At 40.7% G+C, this 27,587-nt stretch overlaps 1 long non-coding RNA gene across 1 annotated transcript; it reads left to right on the forward strand.

The window, feature by feature from the left end:
• On the forward strand, positions 1-24,097 carry LOC132524549 (uncharacterized). Its single transcript, XR_009541911.1, has 4 exons — positions 1-80; positions 14,325-14,439; positions 16,546-16,640; positions 23,007-24,097. It is a non-coding gene; the product is annotated as an uncharacterized LOC132524549 (long non-coding RNA).
• The last annotated feature ends 3,490 nt before the right edge of the window (positions 24,098-27,587 follow it).

The raw sequence follows: 27,587 nt of genomic DNA on the forward strand, positions 1-27,587 counted from the left end.
CTGAGATCAGGAGCCACGCGCATTTGCATTCTCTCAGCTCAGCGCTCGCTCCAATGAAGACAGTCAGCGTTACCCGATGGGTAAATGAACGAGTTAAGAACTGAGGAGATACAGTATCCATGGTGGGCACAGTGGGAAAGCGACCGGGGACACCTTTCCAGATGATCTTTAAAGGCTTTACAGAAGGAAACCGGGGAGATGCTGGCAAGGCACATAACGGATCATTCTTCAACCGCAGAAGCGCTTGAGGTAGGTACAACCTGTGCTTTTGAGTAAAATCTGTGCACCTTTATGGACCCAGGCTGGGTCTGAATTTCTGTTCTACATCTCCATGGCTCTCCTACTCACTCTGACTTTTATCACATTCATCTCCTGGGTCAGACCTAGTACACCACGTTCAAAGTCATGTTCATAGGCAGGCGCAGCACATCATGTATAAGAGCAGCTCTGCTTCCCTTGCCAGCGCCTACCTCCAAGTAGATGCACCCAGACCAGCTATCAGCTCTTCAGAGAGAGACAGAGTGACCTGTGGCTGGGAGCTGACTTAGGACCAGACCTTTCCTGGATGACTCTGCCTTGTTGCCGGTGTTACCCAGTGTTGGCTGGGTGTGAGAGCCCTCTTGGGAGGGGCATTGACCTGCAGCCAGGCTAGAGGCTGACGCTCTCATTGCCAGAATGCAAGAGGCTGAGCAGGCCTTTCTGATGGGAACTTCAGGACACCCCTAGGAGTGCCTGATGGCCAGCTCCTAGGGAAAGACAAGTTGGCCTAGGGAGACACTGTCCCCAAAGAGATTGATGTGTTTTATTCATGGGGGATTGTTTGAGGTGTAGAATAAAGGTTCAAAGCTTGAGCCGAAGCCGACTCTGAGTGATAAGGGCACAGGGAAGAGGAAGTGTCCCCCCCAGCAGCCCTCCACAGCCCACCGAGTCTGCTCCTCGGGTCAGGGTAGGACCAATCTGAGAGGCCTGAACATAGTTTCTTATTATCCCCAAACTGATATAGGTTAACAGAAAAGAGTCGAGAAATGAAAACAGTCCTGTGTCTACTGTAGGATAAAGAAGCAGCTCACCCCTGCTCCCTCAGAAGAGTAAGCAACTAATCAGTGCAGGGTGTTTCTGTAATTCTAGCATCTCTCTTCAGCATATAATCACATAAATTAGATGAGCAAAACTAGATTAGGGCTTGGGGTAGAAATCGCTTTATTCTTATAGTAACACCGTGAACATTGTTATCGGTGCAACTAAGCTGGGTCTTGGGAATTATTATAGATATTATTATTAGAGATCATTAAATGCAGTGGGATCCTGAGAAAGCATGGTCTGCACCTGTGGGGACCCAGGTAAATGCTGAGGGGGCCTCAAGAGCCTCTGCATGGGGTTATGATCCATTTGCTGGGTAAAGCCATAAGGGGACATTTTGGAACCAATAATCAGGTGTAAAAAGAGAAGGAAAGACCCGGCCTCACTTTTGAGGGGCAGTGTATGGGGTGGGCAGGGAACTTTCCTGGGGTAGAAGCAAGTTGAGGTGTCAAGGCTTAGGGATGCTGACTTGATTATGTATTCAAAGAATGACTGGGGTGGGAGAAATGTACTCTCGAGTTGTCCTCCATCTGGACCAACAAAACTAACTCCAAGTTTTAGAAGAGATGTGCTTGTCTGACACTGAGGGATGAGCTAAAGAAAAATCATTTTAAGAAACTAAAAGGGGGACTTCCCTGGCAGTCCAGCAGTTAAGACTCTGCGCTCCCAATGTAGGGGACACAGGTTCGATCCCTGGTTGGGGAACTAATATCCCACATGCCAATCCGGCATGCCACGCGGCATGGCCAAAAAAAAAAGACACTAAAAGGGAAAGCCCAATAAGGATTTTAGCGATGGCAGGAAGAGGACCCTCGGTGAGCATGGCCATAGAGTGACCTGGTCAACACAATGATGACGACTTTGGAAGGAAGGACACTGGAAGGGAAAGTAGGCCCACAACTGCTGAAGTCACAGGCAGTGGAGCCACAGCAACACTGTGTGGAAAAGAACACCCCACACAGAAGGTGAGCACATGTCCAGCATCAGAAAATCAGCAGAGCCAGGGACTGACCTAGAGGTCCCAGCAAAACAGAGAACACCAGGAATCCTGGGGACGTTGGGAGAGACGCCAGGGTACTTGTCATTAGATGGGATCTGAATCTGAGAAAGCTTTTGTTTAATCTTAAAGGACAAGTTGTCCCCACCAAGCAGGAAGACTTGAGGACATAGAAGTATTAGCCACTATGACTATTATAGATACTATGGTTGTAAGGCATAACTGCCACAGGATTTCAAGGTGTAAATTTAGCTGCTCACTTCTCTCTAGGCTTAGTTTGATCATCTGTAGATCAATGAGTTTGACCGGACAATATCTGTTTCCTTGCAACTCTAATAGATTATGATGCTTAGAGTTTGGAAAGGAAGGAAACTCAGTAAAATTGGATCCAATGAAAAAAACATGACAAGAGGCAGCAAAGGAGAAGTGAGCTTAAACTTCTTAAATAAATATGATAAGGTCACTTGTCAGGAATAATTCTTACTAAAGTGTCCAAACTATCTCTGTTTGCCTGGGACCATGGAGAGTTCCTGATCACAGGACTTTCAGGTTTTTTTGTTTTTCAAAATTTTATTTATTTATTTATTTTTGGCTGCATTGGATTTTTGTTGCTGTGCGCAGGCTTTCTCTAGTTGCGGTGAGCTGGGGCTACTCTTCGTTGCGGTGCATGGGCTTCTCATTGTGGTGGCTTCTCTTGTTGCGGAGCATAGGCTCTAGGCACGCGGGCTTCAGTAGTTGTGGCACGTGGGCTCAGTAGTTGTGGCTCGAGGGCTCAGTAGTTGCTGCTCAAAGGCTCTAGAGCGCAGGCTCAGTAATTGTGGCGCACGGGCTTAGTTACTCCACGGCATGTGGGATCTTCCCGGACCAGGGATCGGACCTGTGTTCCCTGCATTGGCAGGCAGGGTCTTAACCACTGCACCACCAGGGAAGTCCCAGGACTTTCAGTTTTAAAATCGGAAAAGTCCCAGGTAAACCAAGATGAATTAGCCACCCTACTTAGGACCTCAGATGCCCCCAAAATAATATTGCATGGAGTAAACATAGGAATGAGAACTAGGTAGTTTAATACAAATAAATCGGAATTTGATAAATGAAGGATGTGTGTTCTTGTAAGAAAGCACACTTAATAGAAAGATAACACTGCACTAAAGAAGGAAAAAGCACACCTGAACAACAAATCTATGACTCTTAGAGAATAATTGGGTGTGAAAATAAAAGGAGAAAGAAATAGATATTGTATTATTCAGGGAGCATGCTTCCAAAAGCCCAGCCAGGCATATAATATGTATGATAGTTTACCAAGGCAAATCAAGAGCTTAAACAAACCCTAAGATTATTAGGCACATTTTAACAATTCTAAGAGTAAATGCCTTTCTGTGTTGAGTTGAAGGAAGAGGAGAGTAGGGTTTGCTTATTTTGTCTGGGGATCAGGAAAGTTGTATTTCATGGGCTATTGCTAAGAGAGTATTACATTCCAAGTTCAGGATGGCACTGCTGGGACCTTCAACTTTTAGATTGCACATCTGAGGCATAAAGTTCTTTGTTATGGGGTTTCCCTGGTGGTGCAGTGGTTGAGAGTCCGCCTGCCGATGCAGGGGACGCGGGTTCGTGCCCCGGTCCGGGAAGATCCCACATGCCGCGGAGTGGCTAGGCCCGTGAGCCATGGCCGCTGAGCCTGCGTGCCCAGAGCCTGTGCTCCGCAATGGGAGAGGCCACAACAGTGAGAGGCCCGCGTACCACACACACACACAAAAAAAGTTGTTTGTTGTGTACTATGTTTGGTATAAGTTTGTCTCACTGTTTCTCTACTAAGAACTCTTTCTAAATGCGGTTTGTCATTGTAGCACTTTTTACAACGAAACTCTACTTGAACAGTTCCAAACTGTACATACTGTATGAAGCTTCTCCTCTCAATGGGTTTCTTATTTCTATGTGGAATTTCATATCTTGCAGTGTCATGTAAATAAATGTTCTTGGATTGGAAGAATCAATATTGTGAAAATGACTATACTACCCAAAGCAATCTACAGATTCAGTGTAATCCCTATCAAAGTACCAATGGCATTTTTTATGGAACTAGAACAAAAAAATCTTAAAATTTGTATGGAGACACAAAAGACCCCTAATAGCCAAAGCAGTCTTGAGGGAAAAAAACGGAGCTGGAGGAATCAGACTCCCTGACTTCAGACTATACTACAAAGCTACAGTAATCAAGACAATATGGTACTGGCACAGAAACAGAAACATAGAGCAATGGAACAAGACAGAAAGCCCAGAGATAAACCCACACACCTATGGTCAACTAATCTATGACAAAGGAGGCAAAGATATACAATGGAGAAAAGACAGTCTCTTCAATAAGTGGTGCTGGGAAAACTGGACAGCTACATGTAAAAGAATGAAATTAGAACACTCCCTAACACCATACACAAAAATAAACTCAAAATGGATTAGAGACCTAAATGTAAGACCGGACGCTATAAAACTCGTAGAGGAAAACATAGGAAGAACACTCTTTGACATAAATCACAGCAAGAGATTTTTTGATCCACCTCATAGAGTAATGGAAATAAAAACAAAAATAAACAAATGGGACCAATGAAACTTCAAAGCTTTTGCACAGCAAATGAAACCATAAACAAGACGAAAAGACAACCCTCAGAATGGGAGAAAATATTTGCAAATGAATCAACGGACAAAGGATTAATCTCCAAAATATATAAACCACTCATGCAGCTCAATATTAAAGAAACAAACAACCCAATCCAAAAATGGGCAGAAGACCTAAATAGAAATTTCTCCAAAGAAGACATCCAGATGGCCAAGAAGCACATGAAAAGCTGCTCAACATCACTAATTATTAGAGAAATGCAAATCAAAACTACAATGAGTCTTTATTCCTGCTTTACCCCTAGGTTTTTCATGACATTTTTTTTTCTTAAATTCCATATATATGTGTTAGCATACGGTATTTGTCTCTCTCTTTCTGACTTACTTCACTCTGTATGACAGACTCTAGGTCTATCCACCTCATTACAAATAGCTCAATTTCGTTTCTTTTTATGGCTGAGACCTCTTAGAGAACGGACTTGAGGTTATGGGGAGGGGGAAGGGTGAGCTGTGACAGGGCGAGAGAGACTCATGGGCATATACACACTAACAAACGCAGTAAGGTAGATAGCTAGTGGGAAGCAGCCGCATGCCACAGGGATATTGGCTCGGTGCTTTGTGACAGCCTGGAGGGGTGGGATGGGGAGGGTGGGAGGGAGGGAGACGCAACAGGGAAGACATATGGGAACATATGTTTATGTATGACTGATTCACTTTGTTATAAAGCAGAAACTAACACACCATTGTAAAGCAATTATACCCCAATAAAGATGTAAAAAAAAAAAAACAACAAAAAAAAAAACTACAATGAGGTATCACCTCACACCAGTTAGAATGGCCATCATCAGAAAATCTACAAACAACAAATGCTGGAAAGGGTGTGGAGAAAAGGGAGCCCTCTTGCACTGTTGGTGGGAATGTAAATTGATACAGCCACTATGGAGAACAGTATGGAGGTTCCTTAAAAAATTAAAAGCAGAATTACCATATGACCCAGCAATCCCACACTGGGCATATACCCAGAGAAAAGCATAATTCATAAAATGAGTTGGGAAGTATTCTCTTCTTCAGTTTTCTGAATGAATTTGTGTAAAGTGGATATTATTTTTTCCTTAAATGTTTGGTGAAATTCATCAATGGACCTGGAGGGTTTTTTGGCAGAGAGAGGTAGATTCAATTTCCTTAATAAATATGGGGCTATTCAGGTAACTATATCTTCTTTTGTGAGATTTGAGAGTTTGTTCCTTTTTCAGAATTTGTTCATTTTATCTAAATCATCGTATTTATTATCAAAATATTGTTCATAATACACTATTACCTTTTAATATCTGTAGAATGTGTGGTGGTATCACATCTCTCCTTCCTGATATTGGTAATCTGTGTCTTCTCTCTCTCTCTCTCTCTTTTTAAACCTGATTAATCTGGTTAGAGATTAAGCAATCTTATTGATCTATGTTAAAAAAAAACACATATTTTGGATTCATTTGATTTTCTCTATTATTTTTCTGTAATCCATTTAATTTATTTCTGCTCTGACCTTTATTATTTCCTTTCTTCTCACCTCAAGTTTCAGGGTTTGTTTTTTCCCCTAGTTTTACATGGTAGAAATTAAGTTTATTTGTTTGAGACCTTTATTCTGTTTAATATAGGTATTAGCCTTTTAAATTTCCTTCCTAAGTACTGCTTTAACAGGATCCTATAAATTTTAGCATGGTATGTTTTCATTTTCATTCAGTTCTAAATACCTTCTAATTTACCTTTGATTTCTTCTTTAACCCATGAGTTATTTAGAAATGCATTATTTAGTTTCCAAATATTTATTTGAGGTTTCTCCAGAAATATTTCTGTTTTCTTTCTTCCTTCCTCCCTCCCTCCCTCCATTCTTTCCTTCCTTCCTTTCTTTTTTTTTCTTCCTTCCTTTCTTTTTCTTTCTTTCTTTCTTCCTTCCTTCCTTCCTTCCTTCCTCTCTCTCTCTCTTTCTTTCTTTCTTTCTTTCTTTCTTTCTTTCTTTCTTTCTTTCTTTCTTTCTTTCTTTCTTTCTCCCCCCTCTCTCTTTCCTTCTTTCCTTCCTTCCTTGCTTCCTTCCTTCCTTCCTTGCTTCCTTCCTTTCTGCACTCTCATAGGATTTATTTTGCCAGTTAAATAATACATCACCTTTGTGTCTGTATCAGATGGAATATAAGTATATTTTAACTGACAAATAATACAATATTATGGCATCTACTATAGGTTTGCAGGACTGGTTATGTTGTAAGGGTTTTTTTAAATTTTTTAATTTTTTTTAATTGAATGAAAGATTCTTTAAATTCTGTAGTGCTTCACAATTTTCAAAAGTTTCACATACATGATTCCATAAAAGCCAATAATAACCCTTTTTCCCCCACACCTGTGTTGTCCCTCCCCCTCCCCTGGTAACAGCTAGTTTGTTCTCTATATCTGTGAGTGTGCTTCTTTTTTGTTTTATTCACTAGTTTGTTGTATTTTTAAGATTCCACATATAAGTGATACCATATGATATTTGTCTTTCTCTGTCTGACTTATTTCACTTAGCATAATACCCTCCAGGTTCATCCATGTTGCTGCAAATGACAAACTTTCATTCCTTTTTATGGCTGAGTAATATTCCATTGTATATATATATGCCATATCTTCTTTATCCATTCATCTGTTGAAGGACATTTATGTTGCATCCATACCTTGGCAATTGTAAATACTGCTGCTATGAACATTGGGGTCATGTATTTTTTCGAATTGGTGTTTTTGTTTCTTTTGGATATATGCTCAGGAGTAGAATTACTGGGGCATATGGTAGTTACTATTTTTAGTTTTTTTGAGAAACCTCCATACTTTTTTCCACAGTAGCTACATTCCCACCAACAATGTAGGAGAGCTCCCTTTTCTCCACATCCTCACCGACATTTATTATTTGCATCCTTTTGGATGATAACCATTCTGACAGGTGTGAGGTGATATCTCATTGTGGTTTTTGTTTGCATTTCCCTGATGATCAGCAATGTTAAGCATCTTTTCATGAGCCTGCTTAATTCTGGTTTGGTCATAGAACATACTTTGTATGACTTGAATATTTCTAAATTTATTGAGACCTGTTTTATGGACAAGATTATTGTTTATCTTGGTAAATATTCCATATGCATTTTAAAATAATATATATTATCCTGTTGTTGGGTGGGGTATTCTATAAATTTTTATTTGATCAAGTTGATTGTGTTGTTTAAGTTTTATATATCCTTACTGATTTTCTGACTACTTGTTCTATCAATTATTACAAAAGGAATATTGAAATCTCTTATAGTTGCAGTTTTCTTTTCAGTTCTATCAGTTTTTGCTGCATATATTTTAAAGGTCTATTATTGGGTACATAAAAGTTCAGTGTTGTTATACCTCCCTGATTAATTGAACTCTTTATCATTATGAAATAACCTTCTTTATCCATGAAATATCATCTGCTCTGAAGGTAAGTTTGTTTGATGTTAATATAGTCCCTCAAGCTTTCTTTTGATTAGTGTTAGCATGGAATATAATTCTCACCCTTTTTCTTTTCACCTAATTGCTTCCTTATAATTAAAATGCTTCTTATAAACAGTATATAGTTGTATTGTGCTTTTTATCCAATCTGATGATCTTTGCCTTTTAATAGGGGTGTTTAGACCATTTTCATTTAATGTGATTATTGAGGTAGTTAGGTTTAAATCTGTTACATTGCTATTTATTGTCTATTTGTCTCAGCTGTTCTTTGTTCTCTTTTTTCTTTTTCTGTATCTTTTAGATGAACTGAGTATCTTTTATGATTTCAGTCTATCTCTTTCGTGAGATTATTAGTTAAAACTCTTTGCTTTGTTTTTTAGTGGTAGCTTTAGGATTTAAAGTATACATTTTTAACCTACACAGTCTCAATGCAACTTTTTTTTTTTGGGGGGGCTGCATTGGGTCTTAGTTGCAGCAGGTGGGATCTTCGTTGCAGCCACAGGCTTCTCTCTAGTTTCGGCACACAGGCTTAGTTGCCCTGGGGCATGTGGGATCTTAGTTCCCCCATCAGAGATTGAGCCCGTGTCCCCTGAATTGGAAGGCGGATTCTTAACCACTGGACCACCAGGGAAGGCCCTCAATGCAACTGTTAAAAAAGGTTTCATGTTCACTGAAATTTACCAATGTTAGTTTTAATTTGAGATTATTCTTCAGAGCAATTTATCCAAATGTGAAGAGTATAGCGCACTAGCTAGCTTTGTTAAAAGTTGTATTGAATGTTACTATTGTGAACCAAAAAAAAAAAAAAAACACCAAAGAGTGTTGTTTTAACCCACCAGTTAAAACATGCCAGCTTTAACCCACCAGTTCTACAAGGGTTAAATTGTAACCCACTGCAACTGCCAGACAGTGCACCCTGAGAGGAAGAAACACTGGATGAGGGCCTCTGTGCTTTGGATAAACAGGCCCTTAGTTGGATGTATCTCAGGAAGAATCTCAATGACCCCAGATTCTTGCATCTTCCTATACATAGAAAAGCACTAAAATCCTTAACTTGAGATATCTGTTCTTTGTGATCTTTTACCAAGATATATACTTGACTGCATGTATTTCCTAGTGAAAAAAATTCATATATAAACTGACTTCTCCCCTACCTCTTTGGAGCAGTTCCCTCAGAGCTACTAGAAGCTGTCTCCTGGGCTATAGTCCTCAGTAAGTCCCTGAATAAAACTTAAATTCACAACTCTTATGTTGTGCATTTTTCTTTAAGTTGATACTATAGATATTGATTTTGGATTTTCAACTTAAAAGCTTGAGTTATTAAGTTGAGTTATTAAAGTCACCTGAACGGAACAAACAGAGTTATGCTCTCCTACCTGGCCCTTGCGAGACACTCTGAAGGGTTTGTACACTTTGCCTTTGACAGGTGAATGCCAAATAACTTTCACTTGCCCCACAACAAAGCCAATGAGATTCAAAGGTTAATTTAATAATTCCTGTTAGACAAATTCATCTGGGGGTCAAGATAACTATAAATACACAGTACATTCAGTGCTTAAAATTAGATCTAGGAAGGAGGGTGAAGTAAGATGATTTGTTTAGCATTCCCTTTGGAGATAAAAGCCAGTAATGCACTTTTTCCTGGTACAGTCATTTCAGGCAATTTGCCTAAAAGATAAGATTATTTCGGGTAATCCTAAAAAGATGTGAAACCGCTCCCACTCCAGTTTTTACCCTTTCCACAGACACTGAATAGGTAGGTCATAATTATCAGTATTATTTAACTTTTCTATTTCTAATACAACATCAGTTTTTTGCTGGTTTACTTGCTTTAAAATTTCTTATTACAATTTCTTATTCCAAGAATGGAAGAAGATTAATAATGGAATAAAGTTTTGCCATTTTTCATCTAAGAGAAGATAAAAAATGTGCTATGCTAAAATTTGGGACCAAACCCAACACAATGATATTTGAATCAGGGTTAGGGTTTAAAGACTCTATTGCACAAACACAGAATAGGAGAGATGGAGGGACCTAATTCTTGGAGAAATTCATAATAAAAAGAGATAACGATTGGCTACCAGCAATTCAGTAAGAAAAATAATAGTATAAAAAAATAGAATGACCAGTCAAGAAAGCTATTGCCTCATTACACTTGGCTCTGGTAAGATCCCTTTCCAGAGAAATTCTCTTTTCTTCCTATGTGTGCTGAGACCATGAAAAACTGAAGTGTGCTGATGAGAAGGTTAGAAATCATGTCAGACAGAGAATACACTAAAGAAATAGGAATAATATGCTTGGAGAATAAACTGCACAAGAGATGATACTGTCTTCAGAAATTGAAGAACTATCATACAATATGAAACTTTTATGACTGCAAGCACTAAGACCAAAAAGAAGATGTTTCCAGGAGTTCAATGGGGCACAAAATAGAGACATTATGACGTTATGATTGTCCAACAAACTGGCAAGCTACCTCCCAAACCTCTGAACTCGTCATCTTTTCTTGGGTTGGGTGGCCAACAGTGTGGGATGCTGGAAATGATTCCTCATTGAATGGGGAACAGTAATAGAACTTTGTGGCTGTAGTTCTCATACTTTTTGGTTTCAGAACCCCTTTATATGCTTAAAAATTATTGAGGACCCTGAAGGGCTTTAGTTTAATGTGTGCTATATTAACTAATATTTGCTATGTTAGAAATTAAAACTGAGAAAATTAAGAAATCTTGATGTATTAGTTCATTAAAAATAGCAATAATAAAACCATGACATATTATACAAATAACATATTTTTAGGCAAAAATGACTATTTTCAAATACAAAAATTGAGTGAGAAGACTGGCATTATTTTGCATTTTTACAAACTCTTTAATGTGTGGTTTAAGAGAAGACAGCCAAATTCCCATATCTTCTGCATTTAACTCTGTTGCAACATTGCATGCCATGTAACCTCTGAAAACTCCACTGTATGCTTGTAAGAGAATGACAGTCAAAAAGGAAAATGCTGTCTTAGAAGTACTATGAAATAGTTTTGGCTTCAGGAACCCCCTAAAAACATCTTGCACATACCAGCCACATTTTAACCCTTTTATTGTCTAATAACATCAACCCACTTTATCAAACAAATAATACTACATGAATAAGCCAGGCTCTCCTCTTTCAGTGCAGGACTGAGAGGATTCTATCAATACTTTGGAAGAAAGCATCCACATGTGAATTCATCAAAATATAAAAGGATTGTTTATTGATTGATGATTGATTTTGCCACAATCGAGATGTATCAACCTTCAACCAGAAGTTCAATCCTCTTGACAGCATCATATCATTGGCTGTTATAAATTCAAATGATTCACCTGTAAAGAAACTATCTTGAAAAAATGTTACAACTGGGTCATGTCAAAGTTGACACATTTATGAGGAAATTTAAATTTGAAGTTGTCCAAAAAGTAATTTCTTGATTCACAAATCTAAAAGCAAAGTGGATTTTCAATTTACAAGTAATTTTCCGTTTCCTCAGTTCCACATAAACTTTATTACAATTATTCTGTGAACGTGTTGGGATAAATACGAAGTTAAATTACAACTGAAGAACACTCCGTCTTGTACTAAAATTTTTAAGCTAAATTTAAACTTACATGTTTCCACAACACTAAAAATTTTCAGATCATATTTACGAGAATGCACTTGTTTATGCATGACAAAATTTATATTTTTATAAATTTGTAAAAACATGTACTTACACAATATGTGTTAAACCTCTGGCAGATTGAGATGAAAATGTGCTAATTTACAAACAATAAAAGCTTATTTCCACTGAAAGTATTAAACTGACCAGTCTAAATATTTGCTTTTGTGGTACCATATTACAAAAGCCCAATAACAAAACAAATTCCATTTCTCTACTTTTTAGTACTGCTATAATATTTAGATTATTCTCAAAACAATCCAAGTTTATGGCCTAGTCCACAGCTTATTCTTAATAATTAGATAATAATCACAATATTTGTTTAGTAAAAGATGAAGTTGTCTAATCATTTTCCAAAAGGATCTAACTTCCTACACTCCTTTTGCTTCTTCTCATTTGTTGCTAACAATTTCCATGCATCTCTCAAATTCTTTTTTTTACCTAGTCATCTGATTTTTCCTACTCTTGCGATCTGATTTCTAGGCAAGGCTGCACATCAATCAATTCAATCGCTTAAAACCTTTTCCCACATACACTTTTCCAGCTCAAACATTCATATTTCTACTAATTTAAGAGAAAGGCTTCTTTGGAATGCTAGGTTCCCAAAATAAGACCAAAACAACCTGCTGATAAGAGGATGCTGACCTGACCGAGGTAAGGGAGAATGCTGCCTCTATGGAGTCTCATTAGTATCTCAGGGGGGACAGGCAAAGTTGGAATATTTATTGAGACTTTTAAAAATATATATTTATTTGTTTATCTTTTGGCTGCGTCAGGTCTTAGTTGCGGCATGTGGGATCTTTCATTTTGGCTCTAGTTGTCGTGATGGCTCCAGAGCACGTGGGCTCTGTAGTTGTGGCACATGGGCTCTCTAGTTGTGGTGCGCAGGCTTAGTTGCCCCATGGCATGTGGGATCTTAGTTCGAACCGGCATCCCCTGCATTGCAAGACTGATTCTTAACTACTGGACCACCAGGGAAGTCCCTTATTGAGACTTTTGAAGTCTGGTCTTTTGAAGGAGGAGGGGGCAGAGGTGGAGCTTGATTCGAACTGGGGAAGAATCAGAATGTAATAGACTAGAATTGGTGGATCCAGAAAGGTAAAGGTTTTGAGGATAGGATTTAAAGATTTTCAGGGTATAAACTGTCATTTAATGTTGTGTATTAATTAAGAGTTGATGGGTCTTTTATTTTCCTGACATGAACAATAATGTTATCTTCAATTTTAATTTTCCTGGGCAAGAATCTCCTGGAAGAGTAGGCTGATGAATAAAGTAAATTCATGTTAATGTAGACATAGACAGTAAGCTGTGTGTCATAGATGGTTTCAGTTCTCAGTGTGATTCTCATTTAAAGAAAACAGAGGACCACAAAATTTTTGTGGAGAAGAGGATGCCTAGTATATAAATATTTTAAATAAATTTTGTATTTTAAATATGTATTATATGTATAAATAATATACATTATTAAAAGAAATATATTTATAAATATGTATTTAGTGAATGAATGAATGAAAACTCTAGGTAGGGAGGAGAAACTGACCAAGCAGCCTGATTCAGTCCCCCAAGTTTCTCCTTCCTCCGTAAGTTCTAATATTTAATGTCTTTGTCACCACCATGCCCAGATTTCCCTGAGTACAGTTTACAATTCCAGCCAATAAAGAACAAAAATATACTTTCTTCTGAATTCCCTTGGCATAGCTAAGTTAGGCAAGAATTTTAGAAATTGTTAGATACTAAGAAAACATTGAGAGACGTGAACAAAGAAATAACCCTAACATTCAAACAAAAGAATGACACCTATAATAACCAATGGTATGTCCACTCACACCAATCAGTGCTGAGTAAACAGAACCATCCACTCACTTGGTGAAAATTCCATGGTTGTTTCCTCAAGGCAGCATTGCTGATAGCACTTTAATCACTGCTTAGCAATGGACACACTCTGATTTTCTGAGACAATTCCCATAATAGTGCACATCCACAAGATGAAGTTAAAGCTCCTTTGCTTGGCACTCAAGACCTATGCAGTCTGGACCAGTCTGCCTTTCTGGCCACATTCTCTGTCCCTTCTCTTTCCCCAATGCCTTCCTGACCACTGATGCCAAGATACTTGCCATTTCCTGGATTCAGCATCTTCATTCATGTCAAGGTAACCACTTCTTAGAATGCCCTTCCCAAACTCTCTGTATCATGCTGCCCAACTTACCTAGTACAAATAGGACCCCCTCTGTGAAAACTTTCCCATCCTCCCTCGTGTGCATCCCTGCCCTTGCCCCGCCATCTCACTGTTAGTTCTGTACATTTGCTCTAAGCAGGTGGTTGGTGCACCGTTCAACACATTGGTTGAACTGCATTAACTTGACTTGGTTTGGTTAAATTTAGCTTGACGTAAGCCTGCCACTTTGCACACTTCTATTGTTCTGCTGTATTTTTAACCCCTGTGGTGGTTTTCTTATTGCATTACAGAGTGAGCAGATGCATGAGGGAAATGGAAAAAGAATAAGAACATCCAAGAATTTCGACTCTAAGTTCCATGACGACTCCCTGTCAAAGCTGTGTTCCTCTTGCTTCTGGTTTCCAGGTAGGAGACAAATAGAATCTTATTTACAGATAGATATTATTAATGATTACTCTGTTTCTTCACCTAAAGAATGACTATCTCCCACCTATAGACAATTGATCCTGGATGTTAGGAATTGATCCAGGATGGAGAGCAGATTCCATTTTATGTGGTTTGAGACCCATGAATGGCTCTCTGCCCTTTCCCTCCAGAGAGCTGCCTGGGGTTAGGGAGGCACGTCAGGCAGAAGCGGCCTTCACAGGCTGATCATGGTGTTTCTTACTGTGAAAAAAAATGTTTTTCCATGTCTCTCATTTCGCCCACCATCTTGGGGAACCCTTGCCTGCCTTACTGGGTCCTATCTCTAGTACTTGTGACAGCCACAACCCCTAGACCCCCTTGCCGATATGTGTATCAAGTATCATCTTCTTAGTGCAGCTGCTGCATTGGGCAGTCCTGGAAGAGGGTCTAGGGGTACAAAGGGAGGAGTACATATATTATTTATGGTGCTTTGTCTCGGCTGTGGCAGACACGGGATTGGGAAGTGTTAGTGCCAAGCCCAAGTGGAGGGACCCGTAGACTGGCCTAGGCAGAGGCAGGCCTTCATTGGGATCACCTAAGCCTTGCATTCCGGGAAGGATACTGTCCCCCATTGAGGCTGAGGGTCTATGTTACACCCATTGCTTTGCAAAATTCCTTCTTCAAGAGAGCGAGAGGGGGAAGCTTTGTCCTTAGCCCCATCTCCTACATAGACGAGAAAGTATGCAATCTGAGTAAAACGCAGAGCTAATAACAATCTAGAAAGGAATCCATTATTTCTCTGTGTTGTTTATCACAATTCATAGCCTGTAGTCATTGATAAAGAGACACTTCTTTTCACTGAGAAATACTGTAACTTAATGACTCTTGAGTACAGATGGCATCACACGTTTTTATTAATCGTTATTACTTTCACAAGTAATACCCTATGCTTATTGCATGTAGCTAGACTTTACTCTTTATTTTTATTCTTTTTTTTTTTTTATTCTTTTAGGTGTCTGCCTGACTTTTTTAAAATCTTTATTCCATTACTTACGAATTCTGTCAATTTTTATGGTTTTACTCCTTTGTTAATACTGGTGGAAAAAAGAAAACCCCGAGTTTCTTCTTGCATAGGATAAATAGAAGAGATGATGCCTGAGACCTAGAATGCCTATGTGACTCACAGTATAAATGGGAAGTGAAGCCTAGAAGAGTGTTGGCTCTGGAAACAGGGAGACCTGGTTAGAATCTCAGTTCAGTCACACAATAGCTTTGTGGCCTTGGTCAAACCCTCTGAAGCTTTCTCTTCATCAGTAAAATGCAGGTGATGGGAAACCTATTTCACAATAGCTTTGTGAGAGCTACATGAGATAATAAGTATCACCCCCTTACTCTATCATTATTATATTAAACCACATGAACTTGACATTTCCTATATTTTAAAAAGCTGAATATTTATACATTTATATAGTTCAATCTTACGTTAGTTAGTATGATGCAAAGCTGTAATCCAAACTCAAGCCTTCTGTGTCCCAGCCCCTTGCACTTCCATACTTTGCTAACTTTTGTTGTCAGTGAAACTTATTTTCAGATGGACATGTAAAGGAAAAAAAATGTTCCCTGCAATTCCAGTTCTACAAGGTTCAAGCCTTTAGCCACTGTAGTTGCCCTGAGAGGAATTCAGGTTGGAGAAAAACAGGAAGCATTTTGTGCTTTGGATATACCGGCCCTTAGATAGTTAAGATACATATCTAAGGAAAATTTTCAAATTTCAAAAATTTCAAAACTTTCAAATTTCAAATGATAGTTAAGATGCATATCTAAGGAAAAATTTCAGATTCTTACGTCTTTCCATACATAAAAAAGCACTAAAATCATTAACTTGAGATGTCTGTTCTTTGTGATTAGCAGTAGTATTTTTGATGTTTGGCTACATGTTTTTTCCAGCAAAAAAAAAAAAAAATTCTATTTATCTTGGCTCCTCCCTTATCTCTTCCAAGCTGTTCCTCAGGGCTGTCTGCGAGGCTGTCTCTGGGCTACACTCCTCAGTAAGGACCCCAAATAAAACCTAACTCACAGTTTTTATGTTGTGCATTTTTATTTCAGTTGACAGACAAGTGTTGCCAAGTGGAATTACAGAGCAGCTTAATATAGGAGATGTGTGAAGAGAGCAAATAGTAAGAGTGGGAGAGAAAGAGAAGGTATGGGCTTGGTGCAAACATCTAAAGTTTACGAATATAACGTTTGCCCAGTTACCCTGCCTCTCATAAGAGAGCAATGAGGTGTATGTGGTGGAAGATCTCCATTATCTTTCTTAATGCCAATGTCATTTGTTAGGTAATGTGATGGTTAATTTTATGTGTTCACTGGACTAGGCCACAGGGTGCCCAGACATGTGATCAACATTAGTTTGGGTGTGTCTGTAAGGGTGTCTTTGGATGAGATTCCATTTGAATAGGTAGACTGAGGAAAGCAGATTGCCCTCCACAGTAAGGGTGAGCCTCATCCAATCAGTTAAACACCTGAATAGGAAAAAGGGTGGAGTAAGAGGGAATTCTGCCTACCTGACTGCTGGCACTGAGATGCCAGCCTTGTACTCTGACTGGAACCTACACCCCCAGCTCTCCTGAGTCTCCATCTTGCTGACTGCAGATCTTGGGACTTCCATGCAGCCTCCATAATCACATAATCACATTTATCCTTATAATAAATCTACCCCCCATCTATCTAGATAGATACATGTAGATATATAGACATATTGATATCCTTGTGAGGGTTAAAGGAGATCTCTCTCTATATAAATTCTCTCTATTGATCTTACTAAAGGATCCTGATAAAGATCAAAAAGAGAGAGAGACATTGTAGCCTAATTTTGCAGGTTCTTGTGAGGATTAAAGGAGATAATATATAATATACAGTAATATATTTATTATATATTTATGTATATGGAGAGAAACAGAGAGAGTGTGTGTATATATATACAGAAAGAGACAAAGAATGTATATCTATCTGTCTGTCTATCTATGGAGAGAAATATATACATCCTATTGGTTCTGTTCTTAGCAGAACACTGACTTATACAGGGATGGATGCCAAAGGTTTCCTTTAACAATGCTCTCTGGAGCTGCCATCCATAATTGTACCTAAGGGTTTTTGTTTGTTTGTTTGTTTGTTTTAAAGATAATGGTGTTAGCCATCACTTTTTTTTTTTTTTTTTTTTGGCAGTATGCAGGCCTCTCACTGTTGTGGCCTCTTCCGTTGCGGAGCACAGCCTCCGGATGTGCAGGCTCAGCGGCCATGGCTCACGGGCCCAGCCACTCCGCGGCATGTGGGATTTTCCCAGGCCGGGGCACGAACCCGTGTCTCCTGCATCGGCAGGCGGACTCCCAACCACTGCGCCACCAGGGAAGCCCAGCCATCACTTTTAGATTTAGGTTTTCAAAGGCTGAGCACACAAACCCCCTAGTCTGTCTTTAGGCAGCAAGCTTTGTTTTGTCTGTGAGGCCATTATGCAAATAGAAACGCTTCCTGTGGGTGAAGAGGAATGTGTCTCAGATTTCAGTGGCAGTGTCCTGGGCAGAGCTTGACATGGTGTGTCATTTGAATTCTGCATTTGAATTCCAACTCTGCTATTTATTGGCTATAAGAAGTAACTTTTTTGAGCTTCAGCTTTTTCACCTGCAAAGTGAGCACAGCAAAAAGTAGCTCAAGAGGGGTCTGGGAAACACTTAAGAGGACAATGTGTGTGAACTGCATACTCACTGTATGCAGAACTCATTGTAACTCAATAGTGTTTAAAGAATATTAGTTGTTGGAATGTATTCTTGTATGCTGAAAGGAGTTTGGGTTTTGGACTTGTGTACTTAGGTTAGTTAATCTTTTTGAGTGTAAGGATCTTCATGTACTAAAGCTCAAAAAGAGAGAGAGATTACAGCCTACTTTTGCTGGTTCTTGCGAAGATTAAAGAGAATAATGTATGAACCATCTCTAGCAAAAATCCTGGCAATGCATGTGCTTCCTTCTTCCTATAAAAGTATAACTCTTGGGTATAACTTATATAAGTATACTTATATATACCTTTATAAGTTATACTTTTATACTTTTACAAGTTATAAAAGTATAACTTGCCATGATCCTTGTTTATTTATAGATCTTATAACCACTCTTTCTGAGAGGTCTTAAGGTACAAATCAGTTAATGGTATACTCAACCTGGTTCAAGCTCTTGGAAGATCATTTTCTCCTTGGCAGTGAGATAAGAGGCAAAGAGAAGGGCATTTGTAAAATATTCAGTCCTGGCCTCATCCTCTTTTTAGCTCTGTATAGTCTGGGGCAGGTCACTTAACCCCTCTGAGGGTTAAAGACCTCACCTGTAAGGTAGCACCAATGCCTACCTACAGGCTGAACTAATAAAACCTGAATGTAAGTAGGCTGCACAGAGGAGGCGATTTCACACACTCCCTCCTTCATTTTAGAACCACTTTAAGGATGGAGAGAATGATGCAGGCTTGAGATTGAACAGTGACTCGCATGTGACACTCCTTTGATGAGATGGGTCCCCTGATCCAAGATGGCCCTTGGTGACTGCTCTTCACACACCGGAGATGCCCGTGCAGTGTGGGGCTTCCGTATGGGGCCTCTGGAGTCAGACTACCTGTCACCTCGTCATATAAAACTCTTGGCGCATTGCCTTTCACTCGAGTCATCTTAGCAGGACCTCTTGGTTGTATGTCTCTAGATTCCACGTCGCCCCCATAAAGTAGGACAGTCTGCTCTCCGGCAGCTCTTTAGAGGACAACATTCATTCCCTTTCACCTGCCCCTTCACTTACTCTTCCCTAAGGGTGGTGGAGTGACAGTGACTTATTCGGTGAATCTAGGACTTTTCCTGAATTTGAATTGTGCATACTTGGGACAGCATTTTCCAGATCTTCTCTCTCTCTCTCTCTCTCTCTGTGTGTGTGTGTGTGTATGTGTCAGAGAAAGCAAGCCTGTCTTTGGGTTGCATGCATTTTCCACCAGGTAAATGACTAACCTCTGAAAGGGAGACACAGTGGTCCAGGTTTGCACGGCCCTGGTGGACACATTGAATCCGGGTGCATGGGGCACATGATGGATCCTGGCTGCAAAGTTCAAACCCTATTCTCCAACTCAGGCTTGTCAGAAACAAAGCTGATATTTGATGTCTGTATCCTTGTGTCTATGGCTCAATTTATTCTCAGCTCAGGAAATGAAGAGCAGTCACCCTCAAACTCCAATAGACTGTGACTAATACATGTTGACAGTTACTTTGACTTTTGTTTGCCCAGGGATTTCCAGGCTAGGAACATACAATATGCTATTTTTCTGAACATCAGATAAGTGTTCGCTTCTCAAACAAGTTCTGATACTCTTAAAATAGACAAATACAACTTTCGTATATGGGGGCATTAAATCAGATTATGATTTGGGTAAATATCTTTCTAAGCTTTGCTACAAGGGTAGCTCTCTTTGAGATTTTTTATTTTTTTTATAAATTTATTTATTTATTTGGCTGCATTGGGTCTCTGTTGCTGCGCGCAGGCTTCTCACTGGGTTGCTTCTCTTGTCGCGGAGCACGGGTTCTAGGCGCGTGGGCTTCAGTAGTTGTGGCACTCGGGCTCAGTAGTTGTGGCTCGTGGGCTCTAGAGCGCAGGCTCAGTAGTTGTGGTGCGCAGGCTTAGCTGCTCCGCGGCATGTGGGATCTTCCTGGAGCAGGGCTGGAACCCGTGTCCCCTGCACTGGCAGGCGGATTCTTAACCACTGCGCCACCAGGGAAGCCCTCTTTGAGATTTTTTAAATGACTACTGAAGAGAATTTTTTGCAAATATTTGCTTTTGTTTCTGCCTTTTTAAAATTAATGTCTATATATAGTTTGGGCATTGGCAATGCTACAAAGCTGATCCCTCTTCAATGCCAGAGTTAAATCAAGGCCAACTCTGGGCACATGGTCCCAGAGTTTACCCAGATGACTGATGCCTGTTCACTGGACAAAAGCAGCCCTCTGAGAAAGGCTGTATTGCAGAGTGTTAGCAATGAATCCCAGAGTCAGATACCTGCCTTAGACCCTGGCTCCATCTTACTCGCTATGATCTGTGGTACCTTTTAACCTTCCCATGCCTCAATTTCTTCTTTCACAAATTGGGGGAATGATAGTAACTGTCTTGTAAGTTTCCTGTAGGGATTACTTAATTAACAGGCTTGGAATAATGCCTGGCATGGAGTAACAACACTGGTTCTGGAGCCAGACTGCCTGACTCAACCTGCCACCTACTCAACCTCTGTAGGTCTTGGCTTCCTCATCTATAAAACTGGTATAACAATACTTACCTCTTGGGGTGATTACAATGCATAATTGGGAACATCTGTGCAGAGTTTGTGGCAAGCAGTAGCATAAATAAGACAGAAGTTTATATTTTTCCATCATGTAAAAGAAGATTGAAGGAAGGCACTCCAGGTCTGATAAGGCAGCGGCACCATTAAAAGAATCTAGGCTCCTTCTGTCCTGCGGCTTTATCCATGCTGTCTCGTGATTCAATCTGGCTGCTTGAGCTCCAGCATTACATCTACAATCCAGGCAGCAGAAGGGAAGAAGGGGCAAAGAAGAGATGGTATACACATAACCCTTTACTTAGTTGTTAGGTTTACCGAGAAATGTTCTCTTAGAAAACTCAATTCCCTTTGCTTGGTTAGCATGGAATTAGAGCCTTTTCTCTACTATAATTTTACTTCCTATAAAACTTGCTGGGGATTTTTCTGCATTCATAATCAGAACGAATCACATAGTTTCAGAAAACATTTTCCCCCAAGAAGTTTCATATATACATATATGAAACAAGTTGCATGTGTGTGTAGACATGCTGCAGTCGATGGGCTTATCGTGTATATATTTGTCATTTACATTTTATGGAGGCTGCCCTCTGATAATCTTAACTTTTGGGGGGTCAGAAACCCACCTGAGAATCTAAAAGAAAGCTTTGAAGTCCTCCCTGGAAGAATGCACATAAAAACACACACTCCTAATGGTGCATGTAGTGGGTTTTTATTGCATTGAAAATGTATTTCTTTCTCAGAAATAATATTAAAAAATGTACAGTGATTTATGACTCATTCACTCTCATAAATGTTCAAGCTTGGCGAATTGTTTTGACAATGGGCTTTCCTTTGCTCTTAACAAAAGTCCGTGAGTTTCTCGGGAGCGTGCTCCCATTTCTCGACAAAGTCTTGTGATTCTACTGGTGACTCAAAGCCCTGATTCTGAGCAAACTGATGATGCCTGCAGCAGCAGACAAGGCTTCTTTCAGGATTTTCGCAGAGTATTCGAAATTTATAATGCAATGTGGGGCCTCCTCACACCCAAGGAGTCCCTCCCCCGCCCCGAGGCACTCCCCACCCCGTTATTCTTTCAACGTTGTTATCCCTATATGAAATCATCACAGTCGTTTGTTTAATAAATTTATTTCCTTAAAAACTATCGTCTTAAAATCTTATTCATCGTGATTACTGAGCTTTTTGTCTCTGCACCAAATTGTGAGTGAGTGCCTCCCTTGACCCACCCTGATCTCGGCCCTTGAGGTTGGGCAGTTTGAAATAGGTTGGACTGAGGGGTGTGGGGAGGATTTACTCCACAGAAACTGGCAACCACTGCAAATCAGACCTCCCCCGCTCCCCGCTCCCCAGAGCCCTGGTTATTAAACACTATCCACAGACCACTGCCAACAAGCCTCATTGCCAGAAGCCCTTGTACTTTATCCTCCAGCTCTTCTCTGAATGTTGGGTTCATGAACTTGCTGTAAGTGAAAACCAGCGCCTCCTGGAGGACGATGCTTCCCCTGCAGCTCTCTTAAGAGGGGGTCTGTTTTTCCTCTGCCAGTCTTCATTCCACTGAGCCTAAAAGTGAGGTGAATATCCTCCTGGGATATCGCAGCTTTTCGTTTATTTCCTCTCTCAACATCTCAGATACTTTGAAGTACATGGCATCAAACTGTAAGCCCCACTGTCCCTTCTACTGACCCCAGGGTCACTCTTCCACTTTTCACCACCCCTTCTGTAACCATTCTCCAAGACTTCCAACATCCATATAATTCTTGGTGCCTCTGGTATCTCATTTAGTTGACCCCCTTCAATTGTTATGAACTTTTCCTCTCTTTACTGTTACTACCAATACATCTCCTACCATTAAATCTCAAATTTCAGCATCGCATCCTGACCAATACCTCTTTCCCCTGCTTCTAACACTCACACTTCATCAATTCCTTGGCGCCATTAAGACCCCTGATCCACTCATCTTATCTCACTTCACTGTCCATCACCTCCACCTTCCCTAGACAGTCAGCATCGCCTCGTCCTTGATTCCCTCTTTATCCAGCTTAGATTCCATGGTCTATTGCAATAATTGTTCTTCCCATTTATGTTTAGCTGGCAAATGGGTTTTTTTCTGTTCCCACCAATAGGAGGATCAAAGACATTTTGTATTCAGACAGAACAGACAACAGTATGCATTTACAGATTTTCCCCAGGGCTCAGTTAACTGTCTTTCTTTCTGTTGTAGTTCAAAGGTATCTGGACCTCTGGACCTCCCACCTTGATCCATTATACCAATGACAGCATGCTAATGGGACTGTCTGAGCAAGAAATGGCTAGCACACTGGAGACCCTGGAAAGAAACATGTACTCCAGAGGTCGGGGAGTAAACCCCATCAAGACTCAGGATGCGTGCCACACCAGTAAAGTTTTTAGGGGTCCAGTGGTTGGGGCATTCTGGGACATTCCATCCAAGGAAAGGAAAGCACAAATTATTGCATCTTGAAACTATCATAATGAAGATGCTTTTCTTGGGAAACAGCAAGAGTGCCATTAAATGATAAGCTCGGATTGTTGCTTAGGCATTTGGGGCGTCTTGTGCCAGAGGACAAGCAAGCAAGAAGAGTCACCATCCTTCCTTGCTTCTCCACCACGCCCCTCCCCCACCCCATGTACACACAAAACAACTCAACCACCCTCAAGGTCCACGGAGGCCTCTTCTCACCTGCTGGAATGTGTCTCTCTAGGTATGCACATGCATCACCTCCCTCTCCATCCTCCTTCCGACGCTGCCAACCCTGCCCTCATCTCTATCCTGATCACCTCCTTTGTCTTCATCATGTGGCTTAACATTATCTGGCCAGATATTACATTAGCTTGTTTTTAGGTATGTTTACTATTTATCTCTCCCTGGCTAGAAAGGAAGCTAGCTGCATGTGATCAGAGACTGTCCTGTTTGTAATCCCAGGACCTAAAACAGTAACTGTTGGCATTAAACATTCAGTAAATATTTATTGGATAAGTGAATGAGTTTGTTGACTGAATACACTTCTTCCATAAAGGTACCAAACTTGCTAATACTACATGTGCTTTACCTACGCACAGAGATCTTTTCTTATAGTAGATTTTCTCAGGACGGGTATGGTGCTGGCCACTGAGGATGAAACGGGGGCTGGCAGCCAGGAAGTTATCAATCATGTCATCCAAGTCCATGCTCAAGTCCAAGCTGCCTACAAATACCAGAACCTGGGTTAGCAATTCTGTAGGTTCACTGACCTGCACCCACCCCACTCCACCCCTCCAAAACCAGGACCCCAGACAAATGAGGAGACCCCTCAATCTCACCAGTCACCTATTCCTAAATTGGAGCGCAGGAGACTTATTTATCTGCACTACTGTTGCAGCAAAAATAGAAATGAGACTTTTCTGATCAACAAGGAAAATAAGGAAACAGTGAACAGTCTGGGGAAACAACATAAACAGGCCTGAAAGAGTTAAGCAATCTTGGTTATTCTTTAGCTGTTACTACTAACAAACACTTGTAGCTAGACTTGTCCTTCACGAAGCTGACTATTCTCTGACTCCATACAAATTACCATTTGCACCTGACATTTCTTCTCCCCCTACACTCCCTTGCAGCACTCTTCATTTCAGAAAGAAGGTCACGGGCCAGTAACTTCAGGGACACCAGACCCGGTTGCTGAGCCACCTGATGCCAGCTTTGGCCATGAATTTGCAGAAGAAAAGAAACGCAAGACCTTCACTACTTTGATCCTTATCACATACCCCCAGACTGCAGACTGCGAGCCCCACGCATAAAATCTTCTCCGATTCCCCAAGGAGGGAGGCACAGTTCTTGAGGCATTAGCGTACTGTGTCTTCCCTTGGCCTGGCAAAGAAAATAAAGCGCCTCTCTATTTCTTATCTTCCAATTCTCTGTGTCCGTATTGCTATTCGGCATTGGTGCACAGGGAGCCAGATTTGGCAACGCTCGCTACGCGGCCCATTCCCCTCGCAGTGACGGATGGGTAAGTCTCTCCTCTTGCCACTAGTGTACTAAGTCCCCTCCCTCGGAAAGCAGGAGCCAGCCGCAGGCCGCAGAGGTTCTCAGCCACAGGGCCACCCCACCTTGGGATAAAGAATTCATTAATGCCTTAGGCATTTAATACAATGCCTCCCTCAGTCATCTGCTTTCTCTTAGGCTTTTTTGACTGGGAGAAAAAGGGTGGAGTCACTGCTGCAGGGGCGGGAAATTGTGCTGAAGCCCACAGATGCGCACACGTGCTCTCACGCATGCGCATGCGCTGTAAGAGTGTGGCCGGCACCAGTGCTCGTGGTGTGGATAATGAATGCTCTTTGCAAATAACTCCACCCCTGGGGGTTGGTTCCTTTTTATTTTGATGCTCTTAGGCAATGTGAGGTGAGGGAGGCCTTTGCCTCTATGCGGAATTTAAGGGGAGGAGGGCGCCAAAAATCTCAGGAATCGAGATAGGTTATATTTTAATGCAATATTTTAAAAATTGAAATTAATGCCAAAAAATCCATGATGAACAAAATATCAAAATTTTAAAAGAAGGCCACTTAACTAACTTGTTGGTATTGGGCCAATTAATATTACCAAACCTCAGTTTCTTCAATGCCCCAAATGGGAAAGGAATAGTCAGTTGTCTTGACCAGGAGGTTGTAAGGGTCAAATCAGACAGTGAATTTGAAGTGCCTGATACATGGAAGGCACCCATGGATATTATTATTCACAGGAATTTATTGAACAGTTGTGCTAAAGGTGACACAATGTTTGCTTCTCTCTCTCTTTTTTTTTGCTCTTCTGCTGTATCTATGAGTCTATGAGGAAGGTTAATATTGACAGTTCTCCCAACGATGTTTGCCATCTAAACCTCATCTTGCAAACAAAAATAAATATTGACACAGCTCCCCGACAGACCAGTTCCCTGAGCTTCTTATGTCCAGCCCACTCCATGACAGGAGCTGAAGCCTCTGTCCTTTTCCTGTGACCTCCACGCTCTTTCTCGTCTCTCCCTGCTTCCCACTTCCAGAGGACCAATCTCAGGCGTTCTCATTCCAAACTGATGATTGCTCAGCCAAGGGTACCAAAGGATGGAGTGGGCAGAGGCGGGGAGAAAGATGCCTTTGTTGGCATGACAGGAATGCTCACCCTGTGGATTTCTCCTGGGGCTGCTGTTGTCAGGTGCCTGGTGTGTGGTTATCACAGTTTTGCTGCTACCTGAAATGAGGAGTAGTGGTGAGGCCACGGTATGGATGGAGGGCAGAGTTCCAAACTGGAGACCATGACTCAGTAGTGGACCACGAAATCATTTATCATGGAATCAGGAGTGAATCATGGTTGCAATCAATACTAGAAAAATAAAACAAAGCAGAATATGCAATATCAGAGTATGCCACAGATAATAAGGATGAAAATTGTTTTGTGGGTCTTTGGTGTCTGTGATACATATACATATGTGCACTGTGTCACATATGTGAACGAAGAATGTCACCTGCCATATCGGTAAAAAAAGAATTTGTGGCCATCAAGCCATCAGCCGCTGGCAGCCACCCCCAACGGTGCACCCTGAGGGGATTCAGGATGGAAAAAAAACAGGATACTGTCCCTAAATAGCTAAGGTGCATATCAAAGGAATAACTTCAATGAGCCCAGACTCTTGCATCTTCCCATACATAGAAAATTGCTAAATTCCTTAACTTGAGATATCCGGTTTTCTTTAATTAACCATAATCTTTTGATGTTCCAACTACCAGGTCTTTGTTGCAAAAACTCCTACATATCCTGGCTCCTCCCTCACCTCTTTGGAGCAGTCCTCAGAGCTCTCTGAGAGGCTGTCTCCCTCAGCAAGTCTGCTGAATAAAACATAATTCTCAACTTTTAGGTTGTGCATTTTTTTTTCAGTTGAAAAAAACGTATTTCCTACTGTGAGTCGTGGTAAAATAACTTGAAAGCCACCGGTGTAGTGGATAAGAGTTCAGGTGCCATATAGTCAAAGTTCTTGGGTTTAAATCTTGACCATGCCACTTACTTGCTATGAGACCTTAGCAATTTCTTTCCCTTCTCTGTGCCTCAGTTTCCTCATGTGTAAAATGGATGAATAATAGTACTCACTGCAAAGAGTGGTTATGAAGATTAAATGATTTAATGCACACGATGCTTGTAGAATAGTGCCAGGCACATAGTAAACTCAATAGAAATTAGCTATTATATTATTACTATCAGCAACAGCACCTTCATGTAATGTATGTAAAGTGTCTAAAGCAGTATCTGAAACATAATACGGGCTCAATTTGTCCTTGTGGAAGAGACTTTGCTGCTTACTTTATTCTACTGTATTCTCTTCTCCTCTGCTTTCTGGCACACAGGAAGATGACACTTGCCCATCTCACTGAAGATAGGCAGAACCTCACAAGTAGGTCTGGCCAGTAGATTGTAGATGGAAGTGATGTGTGCCACTTGCAGGCCTGAGCAATTCATTACTCATTTGTGACTTCCTGGTGCTCTTTGGCTCTCCTGAGGCAAACCCTGAAGACTTGGGTTGGGGCAGCAGTGAAACAATGTGGTGGAACCTCTAGCCTGGGTCCTTGAGGGACTGCGAATAGAGCCTACTAGCTCCTTTCACCTCCAGCAGCCTGTGTGGACAGGTAGCATGTAACCTTTGTATGTCTGTTGATAACAGCTTTATGCAGATATAATTCACACGCCATCATATGCACCCTATTAAAGTGTACAATTTGGTAGTTTCTCATATATTTACAGAATTATACTAGATTTCACAGGACTTTGAAGGCCAAGCTAAAGAGT

The sequence above is a fragment of the Lagenorhynchus albirostris genome, chromosome 8 (assembly GCF_949774975.1).
Source record: "Lagenorhynchus albirostris chromosome 8, mLagAlb1.1, whole genome shotgun sequence".
NCBI lineage: Eukaryota > Metazoa > Chordata > Mammalia > Artiodactyla > Delphinidae > Lagenorhynchus > Lagenorhynchus albirostris.